The sequence below is a fragment of the Somniosus microcephalus genome, chromosome 14, assembly GCF_052327205.1.
Source record: "Somniosus microcephalus isolate GS21.2 chromosome 14, FLI_Smic_1.0, whole genome shotgun sequence".
In the NCBI taxonomy this organism is placed as follows: Eukaryota; Metazoa; Chordata; class Chondrichthyes; order Squaliformes; family Somniosidae; genus Somniosus; species Somniosus microcephalus.
Genome location: NC_141000.1, coordinates 71,539,330 through 71,561,422, shown reverse-complemented (window position 1 = coordinate 71,561,422; position 22,093 = coordinate 71,539,330). Strand labels below are relative to the sequence as shown.

At 40.3% G+C, this 22,093-nt stretch overlaps 1 protein-coding gene across 1 annotated transcript in view; it reads right to left on the bottom strand.

The window, feature by feature from the left end:
* The window catches only part of usp9 (ubiquitin specific peptidase 9), a 244,275-nt gene extending 222,936 nt beyond the window's left edge, over positions 1 to 21,339 (bottom strand). Inside the window, exon 1 of the mRNA XM_086007397.1 lies at positions 20,676 to 21,339. The gene's annotated coding sequence lies outside the window, so the exon portion shown is untranslated. The remainder of the gene's footprint in view (positions 1 to 20,675) is intronic.
* Between the last annotated feature and the right edge of the window lie 754 nt (positions 21,340 to 22,093).

Sequence of the window (22,093 nt, the reverse complement as noted above, 5' to 3'; positions counted from 1 at the left end):
CTCCTGGGATCTAGGAGCACTGGGTAAAGGGCCTGGAGTCTGGCAGTAATGGGGTGGGCATTTATGAGTTTAGCAGTAATTTGAAGGGGGTGCCAGGGGATAGGAGAGGGACCCATGATTCTGGAAACTTTGTAGAAGGGACTTCTGGGAACACAAGCAGATCCTCAGATTGCTGACGGGGTGGGGGAGTCCCAGGATCTGCAAGCATTGGGGTGGTCATGAGATATGGGAGTACTGCACTGGGAATATGACCTGGATGCATAATTGGTTGACCTATAGAACCCAGAGGGTAGTGGCACAGGGGCTTGTTTTGGAACCTCTCGTTTACTATTTTCATAAATGATCTGGAGCTAGGAGTTACAAGAACAAGAGTTAAATTTGCAGATGATACAAAGTTAATGAAGGTGAGAAACTCCAAAGCTGAACAGGGTAAGCTACTGGAGGATTTGACCATACTTGGGAATTGGGCAGGCAGGTAGCAGATGAAATTCAATGTAGAGTAATGCAAATTACTTCAGATGGGGACAAAAAAAAATCCAGGAAGGCACTATTACTTAAATGGAAAGAAAATAATGCACATGGAAAATGACAGATCGGGGTGTCCTGATTGAGGAAGTAATCCTGCCACTTTATAAATCATTGGTGCGACCGCACTTGGAATACTATCGCCGCAGTACAAAATGAATATTGCAGCTATTGAAAGGTTACTGAAGAGAGCAACCTGAATAATTAAGATGGAGGGGTTGGATTATGAATGATTAATAAATTGGGCATGTTTTCAATGGAAATATGATTGTTGTTTTTAGGAATCTAAAGGGACTAGATAATTTTACCTCTGACAAAAGTTCATCGATCTGAAATGTTAACACTGTTCCTCTCTCCACAGGTGCTGCCTGACCTGCCAAGTATTTCCAGCATTTTCTGTTTTTATTTCAGATTTCCAGCATCTGCAGTATTCTGCTTTTGTAATTTTTTTTTATTCATTCACAGGATGTGGGCTTCGCTGGCAAGGCCATGTAGACCATGACGAGTTGCTTCACCTTCTCCAGAACAATAGAACTAGAGGACACAGCCTGCTTTTAAAGGGGTTTAAATTCAAAACTAACTGTGGAAACTAGATTTCACTGAGCGAGTGGTCAATCTATTGAACAGGCTCCCTAGGGAAGACGGTGGAAGCAGTTAGTACTGATTCATTCAAATGCAAACTAAATAGATTTCTTTCAGAAAATACTTTGGGATACAGAATACGAGTAATTTGAGACATGACATATGGCAAGTGCAGCATGCTTGGGATGAACAGATGACTTGGACCTATGCTTCCCAAAGCTTTCCACCACTGGGGTTTTCTTCACCTCATATCTGGGTCTGCTGTAGACCAATTGATAAAGCTTGATTGCTATGATTAGCCAACAATTCCATTATCATTGTACCATGCAGCTACCAGGATGTTGGAAAGCAAACCAGATGGACAGTGGTCTTTTTTTTGTCTTGCAATTCCTACGTTCCTAGGGGTTTGAGAGCACAGGTGTTCCAAGGATCTGGGTGCAAAAGTTCCTGGGGTCCAGCTGCACAGTGAAGGTGGTTTGGGACCGGGGGGGGGGGGGGGGGGGGGGGAGATGCTGGGGAGAATGAATAGCAAAGCACATCAGAATTGGGCATTAGGATCTGCCAGTATTTGGGGTCGGGCAGGGTCTAGCTGCTGTGTGGGAGTGGTAGTTCAGGAGAAAGTGCCCAAACTACAGGAAACTTTTTTTTAAATCCGGCACCGACGTGGTGCCAGTTCATCAAAAATTCCGGATAACTGAAAGCTATAGTAAAAGATACGGAGAGCCGAGAGCTCCGTATAAAGCAAGAATCCCTGTTGCTTAGCAACAGGTTCAGAACAATGGCCACAAGTTCCAAGCGTCTCTGTAGCTTAACAGCTGCAGCCACACCCTTGCACAGCAACAGATCGAGGAAGGCAAGTAGAATATGAAGTAAAACTTACCTGAATCTACTCCTGAACTTCACCGGTTAACCGAGATTTCCGGTTATTTAGGTGCCGGTAAATCGAAAGTTTCCTGTACCCTTGACCCCTATCAGACCATCAGGCCCCAACCCATCCACCACAGTCCAGCCCCAAGCTGATTGCAGCCCCTTTTGCACCATCAGGCACCCCCCTCATACTAAGCCAGTTCCCATCTTTATATTATGCCTTAAAGTAATTACTGATTTTGGTAACTTAGTCTTTAATAAACAAAAATTAACAAGTTACCTCATAAAATGCTCAAAGGGTCACCCAGTTTTAATTACATTCTCTTAACCCCTAAAAATGGTTAACAAAGATTTTAACACAATTTTCAACTTTTCAATTGAGGAGAGAAATACATTCTCAAATGAACAATCTTTGTTCCCAGTTGGAAAGGAAAATAATACACCAGTCACTGTAAATCACAGGTGTTCTCTAACTGAACACCTTATAATAGAAGTTTAATATTGTAAATAAATTCTCTGAACTAAATCAGAGAATTCAAGCTCCAATTTGTTTGAAAGTTTTTAAATAAGGAAAAAATTCAAATCCTCATAGAATAATTTCCTTCTGCCTCAACTCAAGCCTACTTCAGAGTTTAGTTGCTCTTCAAGCTAATCAGAACCCTGGCTTTCTTTCTTTCTAAAAGTGTGATTGGTAAGGTCAGTCAGTGACATTCTGACTCTTGTGTTAGTCTTTTCAATTACTGGGGAACTTCATTTCCAAGTGACAGCCTTCGTTTTATTTTTATTAACTGTGACAACTATTTTCAGTGCAACAGTCAGGAAATGTGCAGTAAACATACTGTTTTTTTTAATTCCTAGCAAATCTCCCTTATTACTGTTTACAATAAGTCAGAGAATGTGTTACGTTACATGGATAGGAACAATCTGCCATGTAAAACAAAACATATTTTTCTCAAGTATAGGAGCAGTGTGTCCCTTTAAGGCTTTAAAGTCTGATTATGTAAACACTGGATGAATTCAAATCAGAAGTTCGAGAGACTGTAGACATTCGAGTTCCAGTAATGTGTGTTCTTTCAATGTTTGTTTATGCTTTTTTCCTGAGTATAACTGGCAGAAAATAGGTGCTTTTATATTATACAAGTAAATGCTCCAGTGACCAGGAGTATTTTATGGCCAACGAACAGCGCTCGCCGTTAGTTAGATTTGTTCTTGCTCGTTTAATCTCCATGATATTTTGTGCTGCAAGTTGCTGGGAGTGCGAGATGGAAACGGCACGGCACCCTCTACAGGACATCTGGGACCTGAGTGAACAGGGCAAGTAACTGTGTATCTCCTTAAACAATCACAATTCTTCAGTGAAAGTAACAGCGCAAGGACTGAGAAGCAAGTGTAAGTTAGAATGGTGAATTCAATGTCAAATCAGGTACAGAAAGAGAAATAATGAGGGAAGAAAAATTGGATGAGAAAAAGGCAGAAATAAAGAAAAAAAATATTTTTTTACATCTCCAACAACCATTAAAACATGAAAGAAGAAGGAATAAGACTCAACATTTGTAATAGTTACTTTTCAGTGGCAGAGAAGTTGACTGGCAGTAATGAACACTTATCTCGTTGTTAAAAGGGTACTTAGACTTGAAATTACTTGACTTAACTTTGTGGCAAATTTACTTTGTATTTACCGTGCAAGTACAGGAGCTTCACACCACTCAACGCATTTGAATGGGGAGCCATCTTTGCACAGCTAACAGTGGAGTATCTCTGACAGCGACTTTTCAATTTCCCAGGTTAATCGTGCATCTGCCCTCGTCTGAAGTTGCTGTGGCATTTGCGTATAAATAACCATGAGCGCTATTAGCCTCGCCGTTATTTTGACACCAAATCGGTGTATGCCATTTTAGTGGATAACAAGAGCCACTGATTTACAGTGACTGAATACAATTCCATTTTCAATTACGTGGTATTTTTGGATGTTTACTTGCTTTCGAGTTCGAATTCCATAACTTTCTCTATTATTCTGTGAAAACTGTAAATGTCATACTTAGTCAGGTATTCAATTATCTCCATTACCATTTTAAAAGCTGAAGAGAAAGCAAAATTGAATGAACATATACCAATTGGAGGTATGTACCTAGTATTTAGTAGTATTGGGGAGGGGGTGGGCTTAGCTGCACTTGGTGGGTTGGCTGGAATTTCACACCATTGGGGTGGGGGAGCTGCCTAGAATTTGGCTGAAATGGACGGTGGGATGTGGGATTTGAATCAGTGCTGGATTTCTGGGATCTGTTAACGATGAAGGGCAAAGGTCTGACAACATGGTTCGTCAGAGCAGTTGTCCCCGGTCTGGCTGCACTAGTTCGTAAGTTTCAAAAAGATCTCTCAACTCCGAATTCAGCATTTTATGATTGGTTCCTGGATACAAGTCTCTTGTGTTTGTCTCCACTCCCACTAATTAGAATCTTTTAAGTTTTCTAATTTGCAAAACACAGATTATAATAATCAGAACCGGTTAGCATGAGAAGCATTCAAAATTCAATTTATCTGTTTTATTAAAAGAATTCCAATTTGGATGAACAAAAACTCAGGTCTCTGTTTGATATGCTTTCTGAAGCAAAGTGAACGGCTTTTATTTAGAAGTTTAGTTGAAAACTACACAAATTCATATAGCTTATATTGAAAAATATTGTTAGAGACAATTTGACTTTTTCAACTAAGAAAATTATGTTCATAATTTAAAACTGCAACAAGTGGGTAATTAGTGCAGTCTGCAATTTTGAATCAGATCTGTTTTCTCTCAGGAGTCCACATAAACCCATTTTGAAAATCAAATCATAATAAACACTACCTGAATAAAGCTTTTGAAATTTGTCGTCCAGTTTTTGTACAATGATTTTGAAAGACAATCAAGCAAATAATGCTGAAAGTTAATGTCAACATTCGAGCAGCGGGATGGACTAAATACTGCTGATGCATCATTGGAAATTATACACAGCGTACATGCGCAGACTGCACAAGCTGCTTTGAAATAGGAGAGTCAAGGCATTACACAAAAAAAGTCAAGTCCAAGCTTTTGAAAGAGGTTGTTGCTTCAATGTTTGGCAACAGTTGTTGCCTTAAAAATGAATAAAGGCTCAATCAGAATTCCAAAATCAGTTAATATCAGCAACTTGAATTATATAAATTAATAGAACGCAGAAAATAAACTTTATATATGGCCCTGAAGCGACTATATATAGCTATGTGGCCCATAAAGACAAAAGATTGGACAGAGTGAATCAGAAGAGGCACTGTTGTGTAGCAATAGGATGTTTTGCCATGTAATACTTAATATACTATCAGGGCCACTAATTTTGTGATTAGACAAGCCAAACCACATTTTTATTACATGGTATTCTAGGAATGTTAATATTTTTGGGATTAACTTCCACTTAGTTCCACTTTTCCATGAAAACTGTAAATTAACAGCCTTATAACATAGACCCAATTTTCTCTCACCCCTTTAAAAGCCCAGAAATTCAGCAAGATGGTAGGCTGCAGGTAGATACCTGGCATCTAGCAGCACCTGACACGGAAGAGGATCATTGGGTTTGGCAGATCTGGTGTAGGGATTCTAGAATTTGGCAGTAGTTTTCATCTGAAATATTTTGTTCAACTAAAGTTCCAAAATTCTCTTTCCTTCCTTCCTTTCCCCTCTGAGTGGCATTAATCAGCATGTTTTTCCATTTAGAAGTATAAACGAAGCAATGCTATCCATAGTAATATTTACCTGAACCCAGTAGGTTGTTTTATGGGGGAAAACCTCAAAATCATTTTACACCACGACAAAAAAAATTGAGAAAAATAAAATATTAAAGATAACCTATTACCATAGTATTCAGAAACAATTTTAAAACTAACAAAATAGAGGTGGTGGTAAAGCCCCTCTGTCTGTCTCTGGTGGCTAGCTGACTTGCACAGACTGAAATAAAAATTAAGCAGTGGATAACAAATGTGAAACATGATCTGAAGGAAAAAAAATCATTCTGTAGCTAGTTTTCAAATTATTTGGAAAATCTCACTCTCAAATTATTTTATACCATAAGTTGTACCTTCCCACCGACAGAATATTCTACTGATTGATGCATGCTAGGAAAATACAGTATGCACATTGCAGAAACTCAAGATTATGCCATCGCCCTTCAGCTGACCTTTTTGCTATGGGGAAAGTATCAAGGTCAACTCCAGGCTTTTGGGAGGTTGAGGCCTTTAAGTAAAAACCTTAATGAAGGTACTCCAACACAAGACAAGTTTAAACGTTTCATCAAAACAACCTGATCAGAAGGCCAAAGGGGAAAAATGGTTTACTGTTTTATGCTATTTAATTGGTTCAAGTTCTGCTTCAAATTTTGTAGATTTTATAGTTAAGTGGATTTGTTAGTTAAGAAATTTGAGCAAATAAATTAGTATGATGACAAAGAGCAAGCAAAGATTGGGATGCTTAAGTATGAGTAAATCAGAAATGTGACACTCAAAAGTGTTACGAGACAGGCAAGTGTACATTATCGCACTCTTTATACTGTATTATCAAAGATTCTATCTTTGCATATTAATAAGGTGAGAACAAGGACTGAAAAATAGTAAAGATTTTCAAAATCATGCAAGAGTCACCATCTGGAATTGGAGGCAGACTGAAGAATGCTATGTTTCAATGTTAGGTGTGGCACTGGTAGCATGACTTGTGAACGACAGTGCACTGTTGAAATTGATTTTGGCAATTGAGTGCCGAATCGAATTGCCCTCTTTTATTTTGTCAGCAAAGTCAAGAAGTTTTTCTATGTAGGTTTGGTCTTGACATCCTTTGACATAGGGAAACGAGTCAGCTGCAGCGAGGTTGCAGAGAATAGAGCGGGACTAGAGGACAGTGCGGACCTGAAAGGAGTCGACAGTAGAACAAATCCAGCAAATTCCAAAAGAACAGCAAAAAAACAAGGAGTGACGTCACAGGACAGCAGGTAGGTGATTGGTGGGTGAGTTATTAGCGTTTTTTTTCTCTAACTTAACTAGATAAACTAATTAATATAACTATAAATAATCGTTTGAATAAAGACGTTAACCAAGAGCAAGAGAAGCGGCCAGAGATAAAGGTAGGCCCAACTTTTAAGACCGTTAGTCTTAAGTTTATTTCTGTAAGTTAATTAATAGTCGAATAAATAGAGGCATGTCAAAGCACCTCAGTCTTATGGAATGCACATCCTGCGCCATGTGGGAACTCCAAAACGCTTCCAGTGTCCTGGACAACCACGTGTGCAGGAAGTATCGCCGGCTGGAGGAGCTCAAGCTCAGCTGGCACCACCATGGTGCATCCCTTAAGCTGAGAGCTACATGGCTAGCACGTTTCAGGAGGTGGTCACCCCGCAGTGCAAGTGTGTGCAGGCAGAGAGAGAATGGGTGACTGTCAGACAGACAAGGAGGGCCAGGCAGTTGTGCATGAGTCCCAAGTGCATCTTACTCTCTAACCAGTACTGAATACTGGTGAAGGCGATAGTTCCTTTGGGGAATACAGCCACAGCCAAGCCCATGGCACCATGGCTGGCTCGGCTGTATGGGTGGGGGGCGGGTTTCTGCGGGCTGTAGACGTGATTCCAGGATGGTATGTTGCCGCCCTGGTGCCAGGGTAAAGGATGTCACTGAACAGCTGAAGAACATTCTGAGGGGGGAGCCAGAGGTCGTGGTCCATATATCAATGACATAGGTAGAAAGAGGGATGAGGTCCTGCAGGCAGGTTTTAGGGAGCTAGGAAAGAGATTAAAAAGCAGGACCTCAAAAGGTAGTAATCTCTGGATTACTCCCGGTGCCACGAGCTAGTGAGTATAGAAATAGGAGGATAGAGCAGATGAATGCGTGGCTGGAGTTATGGTGCAGGGAGGGCTTCAGATTTCTGGGACATTGGGACCAGTTTTGGGGGAGGTGGGACCTGTACAGGTCAGACATGTTGCACCTCAACAGTGCCAGGACCAATATCCTCGCGATGTGGTTTGCTCATGCTGTTGGGGAGGGTTTAAGCTAATTTGGCAGGGGGGTGGGCACCAGGATGTACCATTAGAAGGCAAAAACAAAGTGCACAAAGGATTAGGAGAGACAGATAGCACTAGAGTTAGAAATAGTAAGCTATTAGGTGGGGTCAGACGAAGAGAGAATACAAGAAGGTCTAAGAGAGGTTTACAGTGCATGTGTGTAAACACACAAAGCGTGGTAAATAAGGTTGGTGAGCTGCAGGCACAAATAGCCGCATGGGAATATGATGTGGCGATAATGGAGACCTGGCTCAAAAAAGGGTACGATTTGGTATTAAATATTCCTGGGTATAAGGTGTTCAGGAAAGGAGGTGGGGTGGCAGTATTGGTTGAAGAGAATGTTACAGTGCTGGATAGAGAAGATGCCCTGGAGGTGTCAAGGACAGAATCTATTTGGTTAGAGTTGAGAAATAATAGCGGTGCCGTTACACTACTAGGTGTATTCATTAGGCCACCAACTAGTGGGAAGGATATAGAGGAGCAAATTTGCAGGGAAATTACAGAGAGGTGCAAGAACTAGAGTAGTGATAATGGAGGACTTCAACCATCCTTTTGTAGACTGGGATAGTAATAGTGTAAAGGGCAGAGATGGGGAAGAATTTTTGAAGTGTGCTCAGGAGAACTTTCTTGATCAGTACGTTTCCGGCCCAACGAGGAAGGTGACATTGCTGGATTTGGTTCTGGGGAATGAGGTGGGGCAAGTGGAGCAAGTGTCAATAGCGGAACATTTAGGGAACAGCGATCATAGTACAGGAAACTTTGTGATATCCGGCACCGACGGGACCAAGCTGTTGCCGATCTATCAAAACTGCCGGACATGCAAAGTTAATGTTGAAGCATACGGAGGTTTTCATCTCCGTATCTGACAACAAACACTGTTGCTTAGCAACAGCTTCTAAACAGTCGGCTGCAGCTGCAAGCGTCTCTAGCTGAAGCTGCTGCTATAGCTACAGGCCTTGCAGTGCCTGACTGGGGGAAAAAAAGCAACGAGAACTAAAAAAACTTATAGAAAACGGCTCCTGATTTTTGCCGTTAGATCGAGTACTCCGGACATATAACCTCCGGATAAACCAAAGTTTCCTGTATAAGATTTAGATTAGCTATGGAAAAGGGCAGGGAGCAATCTAGAGTAAAAGTACTAAAGTGGAGGAAGGCCAATTTCAGTGAGTTGAGAATGGATCTGGCTAGGTAAATTGGAATCAAAGATTGGCAGGCAAAATTGTAATAGAACAATGGGCTGCCTTTAAAGAGATGGTTCGGTTAAAATTGAGGTACATTCCCACGAGGGGGAAAGGTAGGTCAACTAAAGCCAGAGCTCCCTGGATGCCAAAAGAGATATAGAGAGTAAGATGAAGCAGAAAAAGAACATGAGTGACAGATGTCAGGTTGAGAATCAGGCTGAATATAGAAAGTTCAGATGGGAGGTGAAAAAGAAAATAAGAGGGGCAAAGAGAGAATGAGAATAGATTGGCAGCCAACATAAAAGGGAATTCAAAAGTCTTCTATAGGCATATAAATAGTAAACGGGTAGTAAGAGGAAGGGTGGGGCTGATTAGGGACCAAAAAGGAGACCTACACATGGAGGCAGAGGGCCATGCCCGAGGTATTAAATGAGTACTTTGCTTCTGTCTTCACCAAGGAAGATGCTGCCAATGTCATAGCGAAAGAGGAGGTAGTTGAGATACTGGATGGGATAAAAATTGATAAGGAAGAGGTACTAGAAAGGCTGGCTGTACTTAAAGTTGATAACTCAAGACCAGATGGGATGCATCCTAGGATGCGGAGGGAAGTTAAAGTGGAAATCGCGGAGGTACTGGCCATAACCTTCCTTTGATACGAGGGTGGTGCCAGAGGGCTGAAGAACTACAAATGTTACACCCTTGTTCAAAAAAGGGTGCAAGGCTAAACCCAGCAACTACAGGCCAGTCAGTTTAACCTCGGTAGTGGGGAAGCTTTTAGAACGATAATCCGGGACAAAATTAACAGTCACTTGGACAAGTGTGGATTAATTAAGGAAAGCCAGCACGGATTTGTTAAAGGCAAATCGTGTTTAACTAACTTGATTGAGTTTTTTGATGAGGTAACAGAGAGGGTTGACGTGGTGTACATGGACTTCCAAAAGGCTTTTGATAAAGCGCCACATAATACCAGCAAAGTTGAAGCCTGTGGAATAAAAGGGGCAGTGGCAGCATGGATACAAAATTGGCTAAGTGACAGGAAACAGAGAGTAGTAGTGAACAGTTGTTTTTCAGACTGGAGGAAAGTATACAGTGGTGTTCCATTCAATGCGATCATGGCTGATCATCCAAATTCAGTACCCGGTCCCTGCTTTCTCCCCATACCCCTTGATCCCTATAGAAACATATAGGTGAGGGGAAGATGCGTTTGGTGGTGGGATCACGCTGGAGGTGGCGGAAATGGCGGAGGATGATCCGCTGAATGTGGAGGCTGGTGGGGGTGAAAGGTGAGGACAAGGGGAACTCTATCGTGGTTCCGGGAGGGAGGGGCAGGGGTGAGGGCAGAAGTGTGGGAGCTAGAACGGACACAGTCAAGGGCCGTGTCAACCACAGTAGAGGGGAATCCTCAGTTGAGGAAAAGGACATGTCGGAAGCACTGGTATGGAAGGTGGCATCGTCAGAGCAGATGCGGCGGAAACAGAAACTGGGAGAATGGAATAGAGTCCTTACAGGAGGCGGGGTGGGAGGAAGTGTAGTCCAGGTAGCTGTGGGAGTCAGTGGGCTTGTAGTGAATGTTTGTCAATAACCTATCCCCAGAGATGGAGACGGAGGTTGAGAGGAGATTTGACAAGTGTTCAAAATCATGAGGGATCTAGACAGAGTAGAGAGTAGCTGTTCCCATTGGCGGAAGGGGCGAGAACCAGAGGACACAGATTTAAGGTGATTGGCAGAAGAACCAAAGGCGACATGAGGAAAAACTTTTTTACGCAGCGAGTGGTTAGGATCTGGAATGCACTGCCTGAAAGGGTGGTGGAGGCAGACTCAATTGTGGCTTTCAAAAGGGAACTGGATAAGTACCTGAAGGAAAAAAATTTGCAGGGCTGCAGGGAAAGGGCAGGGAGTGGGACTAGCTTAAGAGCTCTTGCAGAGAACCGGCACGGGCTCGACAGGCCAAATGGCCTCCTTCTGTGCTGTAACCATTCTATGATTAGTGCAACTTTTGTAGCATTTCAATCTCTTTAGAAGTCCCTTACTGGGAGAACTGCATTTTGGTGGGTTGTGATGGGCTGCTTTTGGCCTGTGTACGCAATGGTGTTCGTTGTTTTTTTTGCTCCTGCAGTGTTTGGGGGAGAATGTGCATGGTATCTTGCAGCATTGATGCTTTCTCTTACTCTGGCATGAATTGAGTAGAGGCTTCGGGACTGTAATCTGTGAGCAGACATTGCAGGCCTGCACTTTTAATACGACAAGAGTTGAAGCCACCACTTCCTCCTGACAATTTGAATGGAGAACAGTTGGAGTTATCCTCTGATAAAGACAGTTTGAAAGTTTCTGATTTTGTAGCACTAGGTTCAGGCACGAGCACCCGAGAAGAAACTGATGAGGTTTGAGCGGCGAAGAGGGAACAGAGGTTTGAGCAATGCTGAATGCCGTGGAGCCCAGCAAGAGATATAATGTATTGGGGGCTGAGATCACAAAAACTTGGCTTTTATTAGTGAGGTCCCAGACAACAGTTGCTCTGTTCGGACAGTGCTGTCCAATTGAAATTTTGAGCCAGTGGCTACGGCGACATTATTTTAGCCAGAAGCATTAATTTTTAATAGTAAACACCTTACTTGCACTCAATACGGGTAAATTTGCTTCATGTGTCTACATTTACTTAACATCTACCACCATTAAGTAACTAAAAAAAGCGCTCACACCAATAAAAACACACTAGCACACACTGCTTTTCGTCTTAGCTTTTTACCAACAAAGGCACAAAAAGGTTAAAATAGACACGCATACATCGTGTGAATACGGGCATGGAGATCACATGCTCAACGGCAGTGTCTATTACTCATTTGTTGTTTATTAACCAGAAATGCAATTTGCCATTTCTGGATTCCCATTTAGCCACATGTGGCTTTTGGCTACCATATTGAACAGAGATATATTTCATTGTAAATTGTTTATTTTCTCAATGGAACAGGAGTGTGAATTACAATAATTTAATGAAGAAACAAGGGCTTCAGGCAAATGGAAAATTGTTCTTTGTGGTGTCTTAGTGCTAATGCTGGAAGACAGCAAGAATGACCAGCTGATCATGTGTTAAAAGTCAACCAATCAAAAGAAAATTAATTTAGTTCAATTAGAACAAATCTGGACTAAGTTTAGCTACAATCTGTTCCACTCTCTTCAAAGTCACTTAACTCAAATGATCTGGTAATTCACTTTAATAACTTGCATTTATATAGCAACTTTAACGTAGTAAAAAGTCACAAGGTGCTTCATAGGAGCGTGAAACAAAATTTCACACCGAGCCACATAAGGACAGGTGACCAAAAGTTTGGTCAAAGAAGAAGGAGCATCTTAAAAGGGGAGAGGGGTAGAGGCAGCACTAAATTCCCATTTTTATTTACATTGCTTAATTCAAATTATTGGGTAATTTCATTTTCTAGCTCAAAAACTGAATGAAGTATCGGGACTAGACTTGTGACAGAAATGTGAATGAAAAGTGTAATAGAAAAGTTCCAGGAAGTGTTAGCATAGGAAGTGTGCACTACACACAAGACTTCGAATACTGATTTAAGAGATAGTTTTCTTATAAAATTTATTTCATGCAAAGTAGAGCCCCTGCTACTCTTCTCATCGCCATTTAGAACATAGGCCTAAGCCCATTCCTTTACCCTGAAACTCCCTAACAGCATTGTGAGAGTACCTTCACCACATGGATTGCAGCTGTTCAAGAAGGCAGCCCAAAATCACCTTCTCAAGGGCAACTAAGGATGAGCAGTAATTACTGATGATTTGCCAGCGACACCTATATCCCGAGAAATAATTTTTAAAAAGCAGTCTACATGTTCCAGCCCAACCTTATTGACGAACTCAGTTTCACATAATCCACAATATAATTAGACAAAACAAGAATGAATCAGTCACACGAAACGATCAGGAGAGAAACAACTTCTAAAATGCAACAAAAATCATGCTACCCGGAAAGTACAATGTACCCTAACTTAAAAACAGAAAAAAATTAAATAAATGAAGCGTATTGGTCCTTTAAATCACAATGGATGGAAACAATTAAAGAAATAATGGGATTTCGTAACTCAAACATGGATCTTTCATAGACCCCAACTCTCCTAATCTCTCTAATCTCTTCTTCCATGGCTCGGCTTCCATTTTTTCCTTACGCTTCCGAAGCACCTTGCAATGTTTTTCCAAAGTTAAAGACACTTATAAATGTAAGCTATTGTTTCAGTTCTATGAATCCACCCATATTTTCAAGATGAAACATTTGTCTTTGCCAACTGTAAGGGTTCTATGTGAAATGTTTCAGTAGTCTCATCTCAGTTTCTGTGAGGTCCACTGCGGCTAGTGAGAGACTATTAAAGTAGAGAAAGCTTTATATCTGGGAAGGCTCATTCAAAACTAGTGTCAAAAGTGCCAAAGTATTCAACTGCCTAGCACTAAATAGTCCTATCTTGAGACAATGTTCACACACACACAATCTAATATATTGCATTAGTTATGTATTTTAGCATAAGCTATAAGCCAAAGGGGAAAGAAACTGCTTTATGATCATACAATTGAATAGAACCAGTTACAGCCCCCATAATATTGATTAAATGAAGAATTAACCAACCTTTGGTTGGCTGTTTAATAGAAAATAAGGATAACATCTAAACTTAAAGAATAAAATCACTTCTTTTCTGTAATAATCTTAACTTCACTGAAAATTTGTGGTAATGCAGTTAAATATTCTGTCCTGCAAATGTTAAAGCAACTATGAAAATTATACAACTTGATCATAGCACAAAATTTGATGTTTGTTCAAAGGCTTAATTTATGGGAAATCTTAAATGATACCAGCTGTGCATGCTATTGTATAATTACAAAAATAAATCCAGAAGTATCTCAGTGCACCTGTTACAATACATTGAACAATTAAAAACAGTTGGTCAGCAGTGCAGGTAGAAAACACAGGAATAAATTACAGTATGTAGGTTATATCGTGTTCCACCCATGACCTCAAGTGTGTGGGTTGTGGACCTATAACATGGAGGCAAGGGGCGAAGTATTTTTCAGTAAACTTCCCAGCTTCACTTTCTGTTTTAGCACAATTATATTCATGTTTTAAAAACAAATGTAATGCTTGTATTATAAAAGATTTTACAGAACACTCTCCCCTTTAAATATGACTGCATAAACTAACAAGGTGGGGTTATGCCATGTCAATGTCACAAGTGAGTCTATTTTTCAGTAAGTCCCTTCTCTAAACTAGTTTATACCATGATTGGTGGAATTTAGAAATAATGTGTGGATATTGTGATTTTCATAATCCCAGATCAGAAAAAGGTCAGATCACCACCTAAAGATTTTTCCGGTTTAATAAAATATCCACCCAAAATATTATCCTCTCTTTAAATAAGAGGGCCAATGTTATAAAACATGCTCGTAATTTCTAATCCAGCTGACAATCTAGAGGACAAACATTCCTTCATTATCAGTCTAACCGAGTCGCTCCCACCCCCACTTTCCTGATCGCAATGTGCCCTCCCAACTTAGTCATACTTCCTAGGGAGAACAAAAGGGCTAGAAATATGACAATGACCCCTTATATTTTTGTTCAATTTTTTTAAATAACACTGAATATCATTGCAATTGTGACAAAAGGAGACTTGTGGCATTTCAATTTCAGATAGAATGGTCTAGTGGGCCACTAACCCTAATTTGTTTTATATTTCCACATGCCATCGAGGCTACAGTCTTTTTTTTTTTTTTTAAATTTAACTCTGGACCAAAACCATCAAAAGTTAAGTTAGTGGTCACCTTGTTTCCTCATCATGCAAGCACAATTACACAAACTTTGAACTGCAATATCTTAACCAACTATTTTTTGGGGCTTGGTCAGGTTCTCTCTCCAACATACAAGACCTTATTCTAGGCACATCCTACTAATCAATCTTGTTAATCCAGAAAATATAAACAAAGATTGCAAAGGATTAGCACTGAAATGGATAGCAGCACAGGTACAAACTTGGTCCTTTCAATGAGTCAGAGAAAATACAATAAAGTAGTAGCAGTCAATATATACTATTATGACCAGAATCTTGACACTATCTTTCATCCTGAGAAACATAACAAAAGAGATTGACATTCTGACCTCTCAGAATTCATAGGTAGCTGTAAAAAGATTAATGTAATTTCTGCTGGAGTCAGAAGTCTTTCAGGTGCAAAACCTCAGATTCCAAGGAGACCCTTTAATAAACACCAAATGTCTTAAAAAGACTACATCGGAGAATGCAGAAATCTTTCAGTAGCGTGTAATTTCTACTCAAACCAAGAACAAAAAATACTAATTGTAAATGCTCATCCATGCTATGACTATCACACATTAATAGGAACTCAATGTCTTTAACCAACAAATTCAGCCAATTACCTTGAATTATTCAGTGTACTCTACTAAACGTTACATAATCCTAAAAGTTATAAAGGCAGTTACCTGTACCCACTTTTCAGTTGCTTCTTGCTTCTATGTTTTATAATACTTTAAAACTGCTGATTGCAAAATGTCTGTTCCCAGACTGCCTTTAAAGAACTCCATCAGCTCTGACATCACAAAGTTCCACTCCAGTGACATCATAAATGCCAAAATACACCATGTATGAAGATTTTGCAGTTAAGTACAGCAACAGGTGGATGGGAGCTTAATTTTATTTTGTATTTTAAGTCATTCTATTACTGACAAAAGTTGAAACAGTACAGCACACTAATTCCAAACAGGTTCTCATCACAAGATTCCAAACTGATCATCCCAATTTCTACAACTTTTTAAACTTTTCCAAAACTCTTTTCCTTACACATCTACTACTACTATTACAACATTTAAATATTGTTTCTAGCCTCTAAATTTTTCAATCTTAGACCAATTTCAACAAATTAGGTTTCACAGATATACAAATATGTTCTTCTCGCTAAACAGATTTTCAAACTTTGGTCCACTACTGTCTGTCTGCAGCCAGGCATACCATACTCTGTAAGCAGTCTCCTGAGACTACGTTATTCCACAGTTTTTGTATTTAATTTCCAAACATGTAATTCCTGTTGCTGTATATTAAATATTTGTGCAATGAAAGCAATCTTTCCTTTGGCAAATTGATAGAATAGGCGTCTCTTCAGGAGTGTATCTGTATTTGAAGGGAGCCCCACACACAAAGTCTGAAACTACTGCACTATATATTTTTCTAATATCAAACATGCCATCCTAAATTTATCTCACAGCCCTGCATGAAATTCCATTTCAAAGTTTCAGGCCTCTTTCTGAATTAAATCTCAGAAATACTATAAAGATAACACTGAGAATTAAACATACATATACAACATATACAAGGCTCCACTAAACTAAGACAAGTTTACTAATAGAGCACTGATTGTGGGAAAGACCAAATGGACCACTAAAGGTGCACCATTAAAATTTGCTCCACGCACTGACCTTCACACGAGCAGGAAATTTTGCTGTGGGCTAGGGACTTTCAGATACCAGATGCACTTTCTAGTGGCATTGTGGTCTTAAATTTTGTTCTGAAGATGGAAAATTAATTATTTGACTTTTTTTTTTATAAAACAAAGGGCTGATTTCAACATTACTTATTCATAGTCATATACACAATATGAAGTCAAAAATTTACATCAGATAAAATGTAGTATGGTAGTTTGTTTTAATTGTGCTAAATGTGGGTGGTATCAGTGCTACAAAAACAATGTTGCCCCACTTGTGGCACCAAGTTTCACGATCAAGCATCCTTCGATCATGTATATCACAGATCAGATTTTTGTAAAACACAGCCTGAGGCAAAATATTGTTTATTATTACCCTGTCCTAATGTTTTAACCTCATCAAATCAGCACCACCTTACTGCAACACTATGACTCAGTTCTACTTCCCTTATAAACCATTTCAATGCGGGGAAGATGTTCCCGATGATGGGTGAAACTAGAACTAGGGGGCATAGTCTTAGAATAAGGGGCTGCTCTTTCAAAACTGAGATGAGGAGGAACTACTTCACTCAGAGGGTGGTAGGTCCATGGAATATGCTGCCCCAAAAAGCTGTAGAAGCTACATCATTACATAAATTTAGAACAGAAATAGACAGTTTCCTAGAAGTAAAGGGAATTAAGGGTTACGGGGAGCGGGCAGGAATTTGGACACGAGTCTAGGTTCGGATCGGTCATGGCCCTGTGGGTAGCGGAGCGGGCCCAGGGGCCGTGTAGCCTGATCCTGCTCCTATTTCATGTGTCTAATTCTGTTAGATTCAGGAGATGGTTCTGTGATAGTGGATTGGCGGTTAGGATCAGATCAGCCATGATCTTATTGAATGGCGGAGCAGGCTCGAGGGGCCGATTGGCCTACTCCTGCTCCTATTTCTTATGTTCTTATGTAAACTGCAACTTCTGAATGAGACTGCCAATTTAGTGCACTCCATACACTAAAGGCTGCCTAACAGAAACTGGGTTGAGACTACTCAAGCTCATTTCACATGAGCCATAAATCCAGCAGAGGGAAAATTTATCAGATGAATGGATCTCACATGCAAGATGTGTTCTAACGTACCAGACCAACGTCCCCCAATAGGGTTTCAGTAATTACAATGAAGTAGATAATAAGTATCAACTCTTTTGGTTGTGGCCTACTTTAAATTCATCTTGCCCCATTTTTAACAGCTTCATGGATAGTTTCAAAATTTAAAAGTGTTGCATGATGCCAGATAAATATATTGCTGATGCCACAACAAAATTCCAGTGTACCACTGCATTAAATTCTAAATCCAGGGATAAATCTATAATCCTGAGCCAAATGTAAAAGCTCCCCAACTCTTTCAGCACACCCAATATTCTGTCTTACTTCAAAAGGTAACTTCAAGACTACATTTTCAAGTATTTTTAAGTCATTGCAGCACAATTCAATATGAGTGAAGAACCAAATAAGATTTAAAAACAAATCACCAGAATAAGAAATCCCAAAAGCATACTCTCCCAAAGACTTAGAGGGTAAAAGCACCACCTGGTGTAGCACTGTCAAAGACGAACAGGTCCCACGTTACGGTTAGATTCTCAGTCTGTGCCAAGACATCTATTCTCAGCCAGAGCAGCTGTTGAGATGCTGCAACAGGCTTCAGCAACTCTGGGGTAGAGATGAGGTGGGGGCTGGAAAAAAATCAGCCAAGCTGGATTTCTGCTCCTTTGTGTTATCCAGTGACTTATGCTGCAAAGTGTACATGTTTAAATACTGGGGAAGGTCAGGATTGGTCTTGGCTCCAATGCCACCTACAGTCAAATAGTTGCCAACAGTCACTGTTCTCACATCAAGAATGTTTATTTGGGCAAAATACCAGGGGCTGCTTGTGTCCATGGAACAATATCCAGTAAATCAGCACCTTCAGAAAAGAATGGGGGGGGAAATTAAAGATGAATAGAGGGGGTGTAGTAATACAAATATAGGCACATTATAAACTAATATCCACCTATCAAGATTCAACTCTATTTGAACTGGTAACCTGGGTAGACCAGTAACATGCTAAAAACTTGCCTAACTATTGTAGATTTAAATCCCAAGACTGCCACTCAAAGCCATCTTCCATTACAGGGAACACATATCAGTGTCCAGTCTGCCAAACTGAGCACCCCATGGAAGTGTAGCATTCTATCTTGATGAGGGAAAATCCACAAAATTGTGTACACATGACAACTCATCAGTTAATGATGGAAATCTGATTCCAGTCTTGAAGTAGTTCACTGCCCGTAGTCTTGGTTAGCAAGGTTGCTGGGCCAGAAAACTCCTGCATTTTTGGGGAATTTCCAAGATATTTTAAAAAATATATATACACACACACACCATCTGTAAATTTTCTAAATGAGATAAATACACTCCAGGAATCAAACTTTCTTTCACATCCAAGACAAGTGTCACAACTATATATGACAATCTTATGCTACTGAATACCATTTTTCTTCAGAACAGCTTTTTTTCAGAAAGGTGCGAAGGTACAAAGTCTGAATGGATGCTTTCATTTTGGTGACCAAAGACCTGGGGTGCACCAGCAATTTTTTTTAAGTTACAACATAGGCTGCTAGCCTATTTTTCTTTTCTTTTTTTAAATGGAGTTTTGAACAGATGTTTAAACTATTGCTAAAATTAACTTCATTCAAGTAGGCATAACAATGGGTAATGTCTAGTTGGAGATCCTAACTTCTAAAAATGCAGGTAGCCATCTTCTTTCAAAGATACTGTGATGGTGTTGTTTTAATTAATTGTTACTGGGAAATTCAGTTTTGTATGTTTCTTACAAACAAGCACCACAGATGTAATAATGTAGCTCTCATACCGGAACCTTCATCACACAGTTGCATCAACCACTTTCATAAATGGCAAAAATTTAAAAAAGACGACGACTTTTTGTGTCTAACCTAAGGTTATGGCAGATTGACAGCACAAAGACAGATGATCCCTTGTTACTAGCAGCAATCTATCTGCTGCAATAAAAAAAATGAAAATATTTAACTATATAGGTATAATTATTTTAATCAGATCAGACTGCTCGAATGCAATATTTGATGTTATCACCTAAACCATTAAATATACAGTAAAGTCGCCGATCGAATTATCATAACTATGTTTAAAAAGGGGGGAACGCTACTTCATTACTATCGTGGGTTTGCAAACCACCCATTTTTCTTGAAATTTGAACCATATGTAGCAGCTTAACATACACATGTATATACTACGTCAATATATTGAAATTTCAATCACACGTGAAGGTTTTATGCAAGTGAATGACTTTACATTTATGTCTAACGACATAGACGATTGTAAACGCGCAACATTCCTTTTAATTAGATATTTAGAACTTGCCATTTCTAAAAAGTATATATTCTAATTATTAACACCATTCGTTGTAAAATAACTAATGTTTTAACACGTAATTGTAGACTAGGCCTAATGTTTCAGGCGTAGTCGAGGCCTAAATTTTCAACCAGAAAAATCACTCCACCTCAGAAATGGCGTTTAACAGTCCAAGAGAGGAAAGGGGAAATATTCCATTTCCAGCTCGTTCAAATAAATTAAAATCCATTTTTAAGCGTGGGGAGGGGAAAGACTCGCCACCTCGTATTGAGCCCAATGACACATCAACCCATTGCAGGCTTTCTGCACAAAAACGGGCGCTTTCCCCTCACACGTAGAGACAGATAAGGGGAGCCTGTCAGCCATTTTCCTCCTCACGCAGGCAGCAGCCGGCTTTACCGACGCCGTCAAAAGCCCTCAGACATGTAAACAGCTCCTTCCTTATTCATACTGTTTTCCAGACTTTTCAAACCCCCATCACAGTCTTTTTAGCTAAACCGTAGAGAACAATTCACATCGCTGAACAACCAAACTCCCCCCAAAATTGAATAAAACAAATTATAATGACTCGAAAGCCCCGTGCCTTACCAGGAATTAGGTCTCCTTTTCCAGGACTGTAAGCCTGGTTGCGTAGGGAGGGTGAGATTGAACAGGGGGAGGGATAAGGGGGAGGGGATACTACTTTATTTTTTTCCTTCTGTTTCTTCTTCGTTTCTTGCCCCCTTTTTTTCCCCTTCTGTTTTATTCCTTCCTGTTACCCTTTAACTGAATCAGCACCAACGACCAGCCCCGCTCTCACCAGGACCGAGCCACACAACAATATGGCGGCGGTGCGCGTTATTAAAAAAAACTGCACAAACAGAGCAGACGCAATGGCCTGCGACGACACCGAGACGCACAAGAGGAAGAAAATAGTGAAGAGCGGGTAAAAAAAAAAGGTGGAAAAATTAAAGGTCCGAGAATCGGGCTGTTCGGGGATTTTTGTCCCGTTTGTTTAAGGCCATCACCGGATCTTTTTCAAAAATAATAAATTTATCCCAACCCGCAAAAAAAAGTCAGCCTGTTATTAGTATAAAATAAAAGAGCCCTGGTTCTACGTAACCTCCTGGCTGTTCGTCTTTGGATCTTTTTTAATATAAGGGGAAGGGAACTGTTGCTGCCATTTTTCCTCTTATTCCATGAATATTTGTTTTTCAGAGCCCTCCACTCACGCCGCCGCTTGAAGTCTCCAACAATTCAGTCCCCCGGCCGGACATCATCCGCAGCCCCCGGATGATGATGTCACCAGACCCGCGGAGGAGGCCACACGTTTACAAGCGCCATCTATCGACAAAACAACAAAATTGGTTTTCCAAATCCCTCCCCACCCCCCAAAGGGTAAAGAAAGTTGAAGTCAAGTACTCCAGCATTTTTGTACTGACAAAAAAATACAAATCTCCATCTGCTGAATTTGTTTGTAGGACATTGTTAAAGCAGACTTGTTGCCACGTTTGGCTGCATAATAACAGTCACTACATTTCAAAAAGTTATTCACTATGTAAAGCACTTTGAAATATTTCAGCCTGACAATGCAATACATAAATGCAATTTTTAATTTGTTTTCAATTTAACCTCATGGATATCCACCATATTCAATCTTAAGTTTTCTTCACCTCTGCTTACAGCAACATGGAGTACCCCAGAGTCCCACAATGGGGGTCAGGGCTTCGGATCAGCCTCGGAGCCAACCCAGATCTCCCCAATATGGGAGCTAAATATTTGATTTTGATTTTAATACTTCAAACAAAAGGTACTCTGCTTAGACTTTCTTTCTTAAACTATGGAGACATACTTGAGCATTTGCGATGTTGAGGACATCATGGATAACACGTTTAGGGAGTTGGTCACACCGCAGGTAAAGGCTGCACAGGCAGGAAGGGAATGGGTGACCACCAGGCAGAGTATTAGGTGCAGGCAAGTAGTGCAGGGGTCCCCTGTGGCCATCCCCCTCTCAAACAGATATACCA